Below are 13633 nucleotides of genomic sequence, written 5' to 3'. Positions count from 1 at the left end.
AGTTTTGTAGCATGAGTTTCTATACCAGATTATAAGCTATACCATTACATAAACTAAACTCCATAATTGCAGAATTAATGTAACCTCTATTAACCTATACATTTTTATCTGCCTCTAGAAGATCAAGCAGGCATTCATAAGCAGAATTTATGAGAAGACTGAGATGAGAAATCTATATTCCTATTTGCCATCATGCAGCATTTCCTTTTCCTTATTTGTGTCCATGTTAAGAGGAGGCCAATGAAATGGAGAAGGGATAGGCTACCCATTCCAGTATTCTTGAGCTTCCCTGGTGGCTCAGCTGGTAAAAAATCTACCTGCAATGTAGGAGACCTGGGTTTGATCCCTGGGTTGGGAAGATCCCTTGGAGAAGGGAAAGGCTACTCACTCCAGTATTCTGGCCTGGAGAATTCCATGGACTATCCATGGGGTCAGCTTCCATGTTTTGTTATTACATGAGAAGAAATATCATTTAAAATTATATTCTGTTTGAGTCACAGCAAGTGACACAAGAGTAAATAGTGATAAAGTAACAATTTTAAAAATGATTTCCTAAATGATTGGAGGTTAATAGAGCTTCATTTAATTGATACAATATTTCTTTATATTCAATAATTTAACTCCAGATAAGATTGCCTAGCATCTTCTTCTATAAAGTTTGTCTATTTGTCACCTGATATTATTTGCCTTGGGACCTAGTGAAAGATGTATAGAGACAATAGTCACATTTTTCTTTTTTGGCGTAAATAACAGAAATTTTTTTTTTTCTTACAATTCTAGAGGCTTGAATTCCAAGATTAAGGTTTTGGCAGAGCTCTTTCCTTGGTTTTAACATCCTGCAGTACAAAGCTTGGTGAAATAAAACAAAGTTGCAGAAGGACCAGTCCTTCCCACACTTTTGAAGCAGTTTCAATTCAGAAATTTGCTGTGATTCTTCAGCTGATAAAAATATGAGCACAAAAATAATGGCCTTATGGGAATAAGATTCATATAGGTTTGTCAAATTCTAAAACAGGATTAGAATAGCCACCATGACCTAACTGTAGGAACAAACACCTAAAATAAAAATGCATTGGCTATTTCTGGGCATGAAAGTACCCAGGATAAAAAAGTCAGAATTCAGATTTACACAAATGTAAGGCAATAAAACTGTCAGGTTGAGTCAGCATAATAAATGCATTGTTGCTTGCAAGTTGGAATGAAAGTTGTATTACCAAACCATACACCCTTTATTTAGTTTCAGTGTACCTGGAACATGAGATTTGAAGGGAAAACATGGTAACAAAGGCTTTTAATTTGTAGGATAGCTATTTTTGGAGAAAAGAAGCCTTGAGTAAGACCTGGTATTGACATGTTAGAGTTATATATTTATAAGTTTACAAAGTCAGGGTTGGTTTGCATGCCACTTTATGAGAGGCTCCAGCCAGTTCCCTGGTCCTCTTCTCCAAGCTGGTTCTGCCCATGGTGATCCCTTATACACATCTACCCTAACGAGAGGTAAGAATAGCCTTGTCTAACATCACTGATGGTTACTGCTGGGTAACACTTGAGACTCCTGATCATTCTTCCTGTCAGGGGGCCCTGCACAGACTCACTGACATCCCTAGAGAAAAATACAGTGATTTGTAAATGGGTTGAGGTTGAAAAAAAACAAAAACAAAAAAAACACCTTATCCATCTTCCCACAATCCAATCTGGAAAACAGTGTCAACTGATGTGCCCTCTCCATGGGTGATGCATTGGTTTTGGTGTGGAGGGAAAGTGATCCTAATTCTCAGTTCCACTGAGGTAGCACCTAACAAATAATGGGAACTGTTAACACTGTATAGAACAAGGGCTAACAAAGTGAAGTGTGTTAGTTACTCAGTTATGTCCAGCTCTTCGTGACATGATGGACTGTAGCCTGCCAGGCTCCTCTGTTCATGAAATTCTCTAGGCAAGAATATAGGAGTGGGTAAAGCTCAACATTCAGAAAACTAAGATCATGGCATCTGGTCCCATCACTTCATGGGAAATAGATGGGGAAACAGTGGAAATAGTGTCAGACTTTATTTTTGGGGGGCTCCAAAATCACTGCAAATGGTTAATTTGCAGGAAATTAAAAGACGCTTACTCCTTGGAAGAAAAGTTATGACCAACCTAGATAGCATATTGAAAAGCAGAGACATTACTTTGCCAACAAAGGTCCGTCTAGTCAAGGCTATGTATGGTTTTTCCAGTGGTCATGTATGGATGTGCGAGTTGGACTGCAAAGAAAGCTGAGCACTGAAGAATTGATGCTTTTGAACTGTGGTGTTGGAGAAGACTCTTGAGAGTCCCTTGGATTGCAAGGAGATCCAACTAGTCCATTCTAAAGGAGATCAATCCTGGGTGTCCTTTGGAAGGACTGATGCTGAAGCTGAAACTCCAATACTTTGGCTACCTCATGCGAAGAGTTGACTCATTGGAAAAGACTCTGATGCTGGGAGGGATTGGGGGCAGGAGCAGAAGGGGATGACAGAGGTTGAGATGGCTGGACGGCATCACCAACTCGATAAACGTGAGTTTGAGTGAACTCCAGGAGTTGGTGATGGACAGGGAGGCCTGGCATGCTGCAATTCATGGGGTTGCAAAGAGTCGGACACGACTGAGCGACTGAACTGAACTGAACTGAACTCAGCCATTCCCTTCTCCAGGGACTCTTTCTGACCTCAGGATCAAACCCAGGTAGGTCTCCTGCTTTGCAGGCAGATTCTTCACTGTCTGAGTCACCAGGGAAGCCCAGATTAAATTAAAGAAAGCATTTTCCTCAGTGTTTATAAATGCAGCAAGTTTCAGAAATGTCCACATCCTGTGTTCCATATTGACCAAGCTTGATACTTATAAGTCTAGATGTGTCTATTTCAGGTCTCTCTGATAGTTGTACCAAGAAAATTAAGAAGTGTATAGGCTAAGGCTCTATTCATTTAGGACACAATGAGGCAATCCTATAATCAACATACACAGAAGTCCAGCTCCCTGGGACATGTTACATGTATACTCTAAAGTCTAACATAACAGAAGATGGTTGACTCTTATAGATTTAAGGGCTTAAGCAGAATCCAGACAGATTTGAGGCAGTTGGTGAATCATAAGCCATTTGTGTTTTTCTCTGAGATCATGACTTCGCTTACAATTTGGTGTCAGTACTTCATGAAATGCCTTGGCATTATTTATCAAGCATTGCCCAGGTCTGATCTAGACTTACCTTCAGTTTGTGCTTCGGCATTCTTTCCCATTCTCTCAACCTTGAGTCAGGGTCTATTTTCCTTAAAGTTTCCATCTTTTTTTTATTTTTTTAAATGTATTTATTTTTAAATGGAAGATAATTGTTTTACAGTGTTGTGTTGGTTTCTGCCATACATCAGCATGAATCAGCCAAAGGTATACATATGTCCCCTCCCTCTTGAACCTTCCTCTCACTCTATCCTGCCCTTTAGGTTGTCAGAGAGCACTGGGTTTGAGCTCCCTATGTCATACAGCAAATTCCCACTAACTGTTTATTTTACATATGGTATTGTGTATGTTTCAATGCTATTTTCTTAATTTGTCCCACCCTGGCTTCCCAGGTGGCACTAGTGGTAAAGAACCCACCTGCCAGTACAGGTAGATATAAGATACATGGGTTTGATCCCTGGGTCAGGAAGATCCCCTGGAGGAGGGCATGGCAACCCACTTCAGTATTCTTGCCTGGAGAATCCCATGGACAGTGGAGCCTGGCAGGCTGCAGTTCTTAGGGTTGCACAGAGTTGGCCACGACTGAAGCAATTTGGTACGTACGCCTTCCCCTGCCGAGTCCACAAGTCTGTTCTCCACGTCTGGGTCTCTATTGCTGCCCTGCCAATAGGTTCAGCGGTACCGTTTTTCTAGATTCCAGATATATGCATTAATATAGAACTTTTTTTTTTTTACTTTCTAACTTTCTTCACTCTGTACAAGAGAATCTAGGTTCATCTACCAAAGGTTCACTCTTGAGCCATCATCTGTTGCTGCTTCTTTCATAGTTTCTGACTTAGCAGCTCCCAATCCTTCTTAACTGCTTCCTTAGCCCAGGCCACTACCCATGAAGGTTTTATGAAGAAAGCAACAGTTAGGCCTATGCTTTGCTGTCCTGAGACCAAATAAATAAAGTTAAAAATTGCTGCAAAATTTCCGAATCCACTCAATGTACACACCATCAAAAGCATGTATCAGAATGTGATGGGCGAGGCAAGGCCTGTCTGGCTGGACAGCCAACTATAACCCCACTTGTTATTTTCAGATAAGGCAGAGTATCTTTTACAGAAAGAGATGATGTTCCTGTTATAGGAAGATATCCCACTCAAATATGTCAGAAGGCACTGAAGGAACCTACTCAATTGCTGTGACCTGAGTCCTGCCCCTATACCTGCTAGCGCCTTCTCTCCATTGGGGAGACCTTTGTCTATCTGCAGGATGTATTCCTCTATTGTTTTCTGTGGCTTCAGGGAACGCTGGGAGACCTCAGTCACCTGAGGAAACAAGGAACAAAAATATTTCAGTTAAGAAAGATCTAGAGGGCTTCTTGGTGGCTCAGCAGTTTAAAAAAAAACAGTCTACCTGCAATGCAGGAGATGTAGGAGACAGAGACCTGACTGGGTCAGGAAGATCCCCTGGAGAAGGAAATGGCTACCCACTCCAGTGTTCTTGCCTGGAGAATCCCATGGACAGAGGAGCCTGGTGGGCTACAGTCCATAGGGTCACAAAGAATTGGACAGGACTGAAGTGACTGAGAATGCACGCACGTGAAAGATCTAGACTCTTGCTAAGGAAATTAAAATGCCAAATCTGACCTTGTAAACTTTGTATCTGTTAGGAAAATTAAATAGATAGCTTTGTTTAGGCTTCAGAGAGAAAACAGAGCAGGCCTTGACCTTGCTTCTAAGCTGCCTGGATACTGCCCTGATTGTGAGTACCCTGACTGTCTGCTGTGAGTACAAGCGTTGAGTCCCCATATAAGATAGAGGACAAGTCTTGAGATTGTTGAGCCTCTAGAGGGTGTCTGGCCAATGAAGCCCAAGACTTAACAACATTCCAAGTTTTTACAAAACAACTTTTTATTCCAGTATTCTTGCCTGAAGTATCCCATGGACAGAAGAGCCTGGCAGCTATAGTCCATGGGGTCTCAGAGTCGGACACGACTGAAGTGACTTAGCACACACATACATACTGAAAGGAAGCTAGATAATTCTCTAATAAATATTGGTATTATTTATTTGTATATAACAAGTGTCTTATTTTGTTAATAAATCCTTGAACATGGGATGAAAGTGAAAATTTTCTGCAAAACAGCACCCAAAGATCTTGCTTTGTTTCTTCTTCTTCCCCATCACTCACAAACAACAAACATTTGCTCCTCGCAATTCTAGAGTCTGTGAAGTCCAAGATCAAGTTGCCAGAAATTGGGTGTCTGGTGAGAGTTGCTTCCTGGTTCATAAATGGTGCCTTCTCATCGTGTCCTGACATGAGGAAGTTGTGGGGGAGCTCTCTGGTTCCTCTTTTGTAAGGGCACTAATCCCACTCATGAAGGCTATGTCCTCATGACTTAATCAGATCCCAAAAGTCTCACCTCCAAATACTTTAGGGATTAGATTTTAACATGAATTTTGGAGGGAGAAAAATATTCTGTCTGTAGCACCAAGCGACTGTTAACAGATTGACACTAACTAAGGAGACGGGACAACTAAATACATTGTGGGGTCCTGGCACAGAAGGGCACTCAAGATGTGCAGAATAAATGATTGGGATCTGGATTTTCATAATAGGAGCAGAACTGGTCTCCATTACAAGAATTTTCAGAGAAACTGTGACTGCTCATATTGATGAGTCAGCCTTGTGTCCTGAGAAATCACATTATGGAACTAGAGTGAAATACAGTTGGTTTTGACTGAATTTCCAGACTATGCTCTCTCTCTGGGCTCCTTTGGATGGTTTGAGGTGCTAGTGCTCATCTGTGAAGACAAGATGTGTAGATGAAGGTGCAGATAATGATACACCAGCCCAAGTGTTATAGGACTGGAGAAGCATGAAGAAAAACTTTGTCCTGAAAACAGAATCCCTTCTGGAACAGCCCTGGCAGGACATCACAGGGCCTGTGTTTAAGCACTTTGCTGATGGGTCCCAGTGGTTCTGCAGGTGGCTCAGCAAGGACTTGGTCCACATTTGTGTCTTTATTTCCCTGGCCATAATATACATTCTAAGCTCTTTGGTGGGACCTACAAACCCTCCTTTGTTTTTTGCTTCTCTTCTTTTCACAGCTATTTGTAAGGCCTCCTCAGACAGCCATTTTGCCTTTTGGCATTTCTTTATCTTGGGGATGGTCTTGATCCATGTCTCCTGTACAATGTCACAAACCTCTGTCCATAGTTCATCAGGCACTCTATCAGATCTAATCCCTTAAATCTATTTCTCATTTCCACAATAAAATCATAAGGGATTTGATTTAGGTCATACCTGAATGGTTTAGTGGTTTTCCCTACTTTCTTCCATTTAAGTCTGAATTTGATAATAAGGAGTTCATGATCTGAGCCATAATTCACTCCAGGTCTTGTTTTTGCAGGTTGTATAGAGCTTCTCCATCTTTGACTGCAAAGAATACAATCAATCTGATTTCAGTGTTGACCAGCTGGTGATGTCCTTGTGTAGAGTCTTCTCTTGTGTTGTTGGAAGAGGGTGTTTGCTATGACCAGTGAGTTTTCTTGGCAAAACTCTATTAGCCTTTGCCCTGCTTCATTCTGTATTCCAAGGCCAAATTTACCTGTTACCCCAGGTATTTCTTGACTTTCTACTTTTGCGTTCCAGTCCTCTATAATGAAAAGGACATCTTTTTTGGGTGTTAGTTCTAAAAGGTCTTGTAGGTCTTCATAGAACCATTCAACTTCAGCTTCTTCAGCATTACTGGTCGGGGCATAGACTTGGATTACCGTGATACTGAATGGTTAGCCTCAGAGACTAACAGAGATCATTCTGTCATTTTTTAGATTGCATCCAAGTACTGCATTTTGGACTCTTCTGTTGACTATGATGGGTACTCCATTTCTTCTAAGGGATTCCTGCCCACAGTAGTAGATATAATGGTCATCTGAGATAAAGTCACCCATTCCAGTCCATTTTAGTTCACTGATTCCTAGAATGTCGAAGTTCACTCTTGCCATCTCCTGTTTGACCACTTCCAATTTGCCTTGATTCATGGACCTAACATTCAGAAAAAGAAATGCAAAAAAAGAAAAATGGCTGTCTGAAGAGGTCTTACAAATAGCTGTGAAAAGAAGAGAAGTGAAAAGCAAAGGAGAAAAGGAAAGATATATCCATTTGAATGCAGAGTTCCAAAGAATAGCAAGGAGAGAAAAGAAAACCTTCCTCAGTGATCAGTGCAAAGAAATAGAGGGAAACAATATAATGGGAAAGACTAGAGATCTCTTCAAGAAAATTAGAGATACCAAGGGAATTTTTCATTCAAAGATGGGCTCAATAAAGGACAGAAATGGTAGGGACCGAATAGAAGCAGAAGATATTAAGAAGAAATGGCAAGAATACACAAAAGAACTGTACAAAAAACATCTTCATGATGCAGATAATCACAATGATGTGATCACTCACCTAGAGCCAGACAGCCTGGAATGTGAAGTCAAGTGGGCCTTGGGAAGCATCACCACAAACAAAGCTAGTGGAGGTGATGGAATTCCAGTTGAGCTATTTCAAATTCTAAAAGAGGATGGTGTGAAAGTGCTGCACTCAATATGTCAGCAAATTTGGAAAACTCAGCAGTGGCCCCAGGACTGGAAAAGGTCAGTTGTCATTCCAATCCCCAAAAAAGGCAATGCCAAAGCATGCTAAAAACTACCACACAATTGCACTCATCTCCCACGCTAGTAATGTAATGCTCAAAATTCTGCAAGCCAGGCTTCAGCAATACGTGAACTGTGAACTTCTTGATGTTCAAGCTGGTTTTAGAAAAGGCAGAGGAACCAGAGATCAAATTGCCAACATCTGCTGGATCATCAAAAAAGCAAGAGACTTCCAGAAAAACATCTATTTCTGCTTTATTGACTATGCCATAGTCTTTGACTGTGTGGATCACAATAAACAGTTGAAACTGCTTCAAGAGATGTGAATACCAGATCCCTTGACCTGCCTCTTGAGAAACCTATATGCAGGTCAGGAAGCAACAGTTAGAACAGGACATGGAGCAACAGTCTGGCTCCAAATAGGAAAAGAAATACGTCAAGGCTGTATATTGTCACCCTGCTTACTTAACTTATATGCAGAGTACATCATGAAAAATGCTGGGCTGGATGAAGCACAAGCTGGAATCAAGATTGCTGGGAGAAATATCAATAACCTCAGATATGCAGATGACACCACCCTTATGGCAGAAAGTGAAGAAGAACTAAAGAGCCTCTTGATGAAAGTATAAGGGGAGAGTGAAAAAGTTGGCTTAAAGCTCAGCATTCAGAAAACTAAGATCATGGCATCTGGTCCCATCACTCCATGGCAAATAGATGGAAAAAGAGTGGAAACAGTAGCAGACTTTATTTTTGGGTCTCCAAAATCACTGCAGCTGGTGACTGCAGCCATGAAATTAAAAGACGCTTACTCCTTGGAAGGAAAGTTATGATCAACCTAGATAGCACATTAAAAAACAGAGACATTACTTTGCCAACAAAGGTCCATCTACCCAAGGCTATGGTTTTTCCAGTATTCATGTATGCATGTGAGAGGTAGTCTATAAAGAAATCTGAGCACTGAAGAATTGATGCTTTTGAACTGTGGTGTTGGAGAAGACTCTTGAGAGTCTCTTGGACTGCAAGGAGATCCAACCAGTCCATCCTAAAGGAGATCGCTTCTGGGTGTTCATTGGAAGGACTGATGTTGAAGCTGAAACTCCATACTTTGGCCACCTAATATGAAGAGCTGACTCATTTGAAAAGACCCTGATGCTGGGAAAGATTGAAGGCGGGAGGAGAAGGGGACAACAGAGGATGAGATGGTTGGATGGCATCACTGACTCAATGAACGTGAGTTTGGGTAGGCTCCAGGAGTTGGTGATTTACAGAGAGGCCTGGCGTGCTGCAGTTCATGGGGTCTCAAAGAGTCAGACACAGCTGAGTGACTGAACTGTACTGAACAAACCCTCCATCACAGCTTTTTCTCTAGCTTTCCATCCTTATGTCTTAAGTGATGCCTCCCACCTCCCACTGAGTTACAGCATATAAGCATGCAATCTCTGTTGTTTTCATATATTTGTACAAATTTTTTTCTTATGCCTTGATGCTCATTTACCCTTTCTCAACCAGAGTAACACTGAGTGATACTACTTCTAGTATCTTGTATCTCTTCTTCCCCCGATTTTTCCTAAGCTCACTTCCCAATTTGGAATGGCTGTCATGTACTTTGAGTCATCTCATAGGTATACCACATGCTGGTTGTGTGACTTTGAATAACTTAATTTCTTTGTGCATGCTGCTAAGTCTGCTGCTAAGTCGCTTCAGTCGTGTCCGACTCTCTGCGACCCCATAGACAGAAGCCCACCAGGCTCCCCCATCCCTGGGATTCTCCAGGCAAGAACACTGGAGTGGGTTGCCCTTTCCTTCTCCAATGCATGAAAGTGAAAAGTGAAAGTGTAGTCGCTCAGTCGTGTCCGACTCTTCACGACCCCATGGACTGCAGCCTACCAGGCTCCTCCGTCCACGGGATTTTCCAGGCAAGAGTACTGGAGTGGGGTGCCATTGCCTTCTCCATCTTTGTGCATAACATTTATCAATTGTATATTGTAGGTAGCAGTAGAATTTAATTCATAATATTATTCTGGAGGCTTAACTTGGTAATCCAACAAAAGCACCTTAGAATATGCCTGGTACAAAAAAATGCATACTCAATATGTATTAGCTATTACTTTCTTCTTATACTATTCCTTGTCCATCATCATCATCATCATCATGATCATCTGTGTATTCTAGTGTGATAACTCTTATTAAACTGGATTCAATCAACTATTATATTTGTTTGCATTTCAGATAATAACCACTGTGCAATCAAAAGTTGTGTCTTAAATATTGTATCCCCTGTTTTTAGAAAAAGTCAGTACAAGAAAGAAATCTTGTTTGCTTGGATTCATTATTCTAAACTACTTTTAGAAATATTTGTGGTCTCTTCAAGAATATCTAATTGAGGTTATAGAAAGATAAAAAGTCAAACTATCACCTTCTTCTTTGGTACTGTGTGGTCTGGTACTTAGGCCTTCAGGAAGAGGAATAAAGACTATTTGACTTCTTTCATTTATCCATCTCCAATCTCTCCTTGGGCTTCCCTGGGGGCTCAGATGGTAAAGAATTTGCTTGCAATGCAGGAGACCTGGGTTTGATCCCTGGGTCGGGAAGAGCCTCTGGAGAAGGAAACGGCAACCCACTCCACTCTTGCCTGGGAAATCCCATGAACTGAGGAGCCTGGTGGGCTAAAGTCCACAGAGTTGCAAAGATTCCTTATCTTAACTTCTTTCTTGGGCACTAATTTATAGTCAAGTTGAACCTTTTCTTTGCCTCTAAGTAAAAATTGTGTCCTCCAGGAACAGAGAAATCTTTTGAAATAGTCTCCACTGTAGGCTCTAAAAGCAGTTTCAGCTCAGCCTGGCAATAACTGGCAATAACAGATTCCTTTTCATTCTGCAACAATAAATCATCCTTCTTTTTTCTATAGTATCTTGCCAGGGAAATGTAGAAAAATACAATAAAAGAAGTTGTTATTAACAGAAGGGATGCTCCAACTGTGATTCTCTTGGACAAAATAGCCTGATGGCTTTAGAGTGGCTGGAATTTGGAATGGGCAAGGTTATCTAGAAACTGGTTTTAGAATCAGCTGCTTCTGACTAATTTTCAAGGTTACCTACGGAAATTCTCTTAACTCCCTTGGGCTAATCTCATTATCTGTAAAGTGATGAGTTTGGCAACCATGAACTCGAGGTACCCTGATACAGCTGTAGTATGATTAATAGTGACCCAACAACCAATAATGAGCAATAGAATGTTGGATTGTGGCTGAAAGCAGAGCTTCCTCAAATAACTTGTATTGCTATAAACGAAAATTTACATGTAGAAAAGTAACTTGCCCAGTAATAGCTCCAAGCACTCTGAACATAGTGTGGAACCTTTCATGAGTACTTTGAATGATGACTTGAAGGTGTGAAAATACAGAAATGGATAAGTTCCCTTGCTCTTGATAATTACAACTCAGATTGTTTTCTGGCACTTTATCAATATCAACTAAGACTTTTTTTGTCAGATGTTATTTAGTCTGATTCATGTTGATGTACAGCAGAAACTAACATAACACTGTAAAGCAATTATCCTCCAATTAAAACTAGATAAATTAAAGAAAAAGAAGTTAAATAGGCAAAAAAAAAAGACCAAAAAAAGCTTTCAGTGACTGTGTCTCTGGTAAGTAGAATTAAAAAGTTCCTAAAGATACCTCTCCTCTAATATATATATACACTGCATTGTCCCTGGAAATTGAGTTTTCATCCTATGCTTAGGCTACATTATAGAACACAATTTAATTTTTAAGAAATGGAGGCTGACCAGGGTGGCATTACCTAATCATATGAGAATATTTCCTGGTGCTCTCCAGGACTGTGGAGCTCAGGCCTGTCCCCAGCAATTTGCATAGCCTCAAGAGTGGAGGGAATACAACTGATAAAAATCATTCTGAGGTAGCAGCTTTAAACTGGTGATAGTCAATCTCTGCCGGGGTCCAGCCCCGGCTGATCCAGGGTATTCGAAGGAGAGATGGCATAGGCGAGGATCAGGAAACAACTGCTTAATTAAACGTTAATTAAGGATATAAAGAGTAATAGAATGAGGATAGCTCAGTGAGGAAATTCAGTGGAGAAAAGAGGCTGAATAATTCAGCCAGAAGGTAAGAGAAAGAACGACATGGGGAGACCAAGTTTCGGTGAACAAGGCCCACGCTTTATTTTCCAAAGTAGTTTTTATACCTTAAGTTATGCATAGAGGATAATGGGGGAAGGGGTAGAGTCATGCAGCAAGCCAGGCTTTCTTCCTGCAAACTTATCATATGCAAAAGCTTAGGTGATTTGCATCATCTTCTGGCCCGGAGGCCTGTTAACATTTTAAGACCTTTTCTTCAGAAAACTTATTTTTCTCTAAAGGTGATTGGTCAGGAGCCACCCTCCAAAAGCATTAGATAAAGTTGCATTCCTACAGAGCAAAGGTGTGGTGGGCTATAACAAGAAAAAGAATTAACTCAAGGGTCCCAGGTTACAAACATTAAAGCTACTACTTACACCAATTATATTAATCAATACACTGCCAGGGACACAGCAGGTAAGGGATATGGAAACTTAGCAGCAAACATTGGCCCAACAAGTGAAAATCCCTTCACCAATACAATTTCTAATCAATCTTTTAACTACTCAAAAGAATCTGTGTTTAGACAGTTTAGAACATCTCCTGCCTCTCACAGTTGGGAGGCTCTGAACAATCACATGTGGCCGGAAAAACCTATTCAGACAGGCTAGAGGATTTCCAAAGGAGTTTGTAGGTTAAACACTGTCACCTCCAGGAATTATTAACTGGAACTGTAAGCTAACTCTTTTTTAAGAGAGAGGTAGTGGGGGACAGCCCCCCGTAAAGTCAGAGGTGTAGGTGAAAGCACAAAGCAGAAAGTAGGCAGACTCTGGTTTTGGGGCTAGATGCTCGAGAATTTCCAGGGGGACTCCTGAAGCTCGATCCCGCCTTTGCGTATGCCGAGCCTCCTTCCTCATGACCTTTGTCATGGGCGGAGTTCCTCACGCTGGCTCCCGGCAGTGATAGAATTCCAGTTGAGCTATTCCAGATCCTGAAAGATGATGCTGTGGAAAGTGCTGCACTCAATATGCAATATGCACTCAATATGCAATATGCCGGCTCCCAGCATCTCCCCCTTTTTTATTTCTTAAAACAGCCAGATGCAGCTCAGTCGCGAGCTTTTGAATGTTCTGCCGAAGAATCCTGACAATACAAGGAAGAATGATTATGAGAAGCAAAATTAGAACTAAAGATATTAGACAGAATGTTTTTTCCAGAAATAAAGTTAGAGAAGGTGTGAAATAAGTCATTAGCTGCTCCAGCGGCGGTAAAATCCAGTCGAGAGTGTTCCAGGGTCTGTATTTGATTATGAAGTTTCCCTAAGTCCAGGACAATGTCAGAGCTGTTCCAAACACCTGAGATATGATTTTTGATTTTCTCCTATTCATAATCTGTCTCGTTTACCTTTAAAGATGTCACACATATCCACCGGTAATCAGCGTGGCAAGACAGAGCCATTTTCACTTTTAAAGCCTGTAACTCAGTCCCAATATGCATTATTGCCTCTTCCAAGGCATCTACCCTCATCTCCAACTTTCTATCTATAGCTTCCTGTGTTGCTAGAGTTAAAGAAACATTTTTAGACATGGTATCAACATATTGGGCAGTATGCACTTGTTGAGTCAATGATATTGCTGCCGCAGTAACAGAAGTAATTACTGCTATTAAGGCTGATATTCCTAAAATAAGTAAGCCCACAAATCGTCATGATCACATTAAATCTTGTAGTTGTTGTA

This window comes from Bos indicus, chromosome 3, assembly GCF_029378745.1.
Source record: "Bos indicus isolate NIAB-ARS_2022 breed Sahiwal x Tharparkar chromosome 3, NIAB-ARS_B.indTharparkar_mat_pri_1.0, whole genome shotgun sequence".
NCBI lineage: Eukaryota > Metazoa > Chordata > Mammalia > Artiodactyla > Bovidae > Bos > Bos indicus.
Note: the sequence above shows the minus strand (reverse complement) of the source record.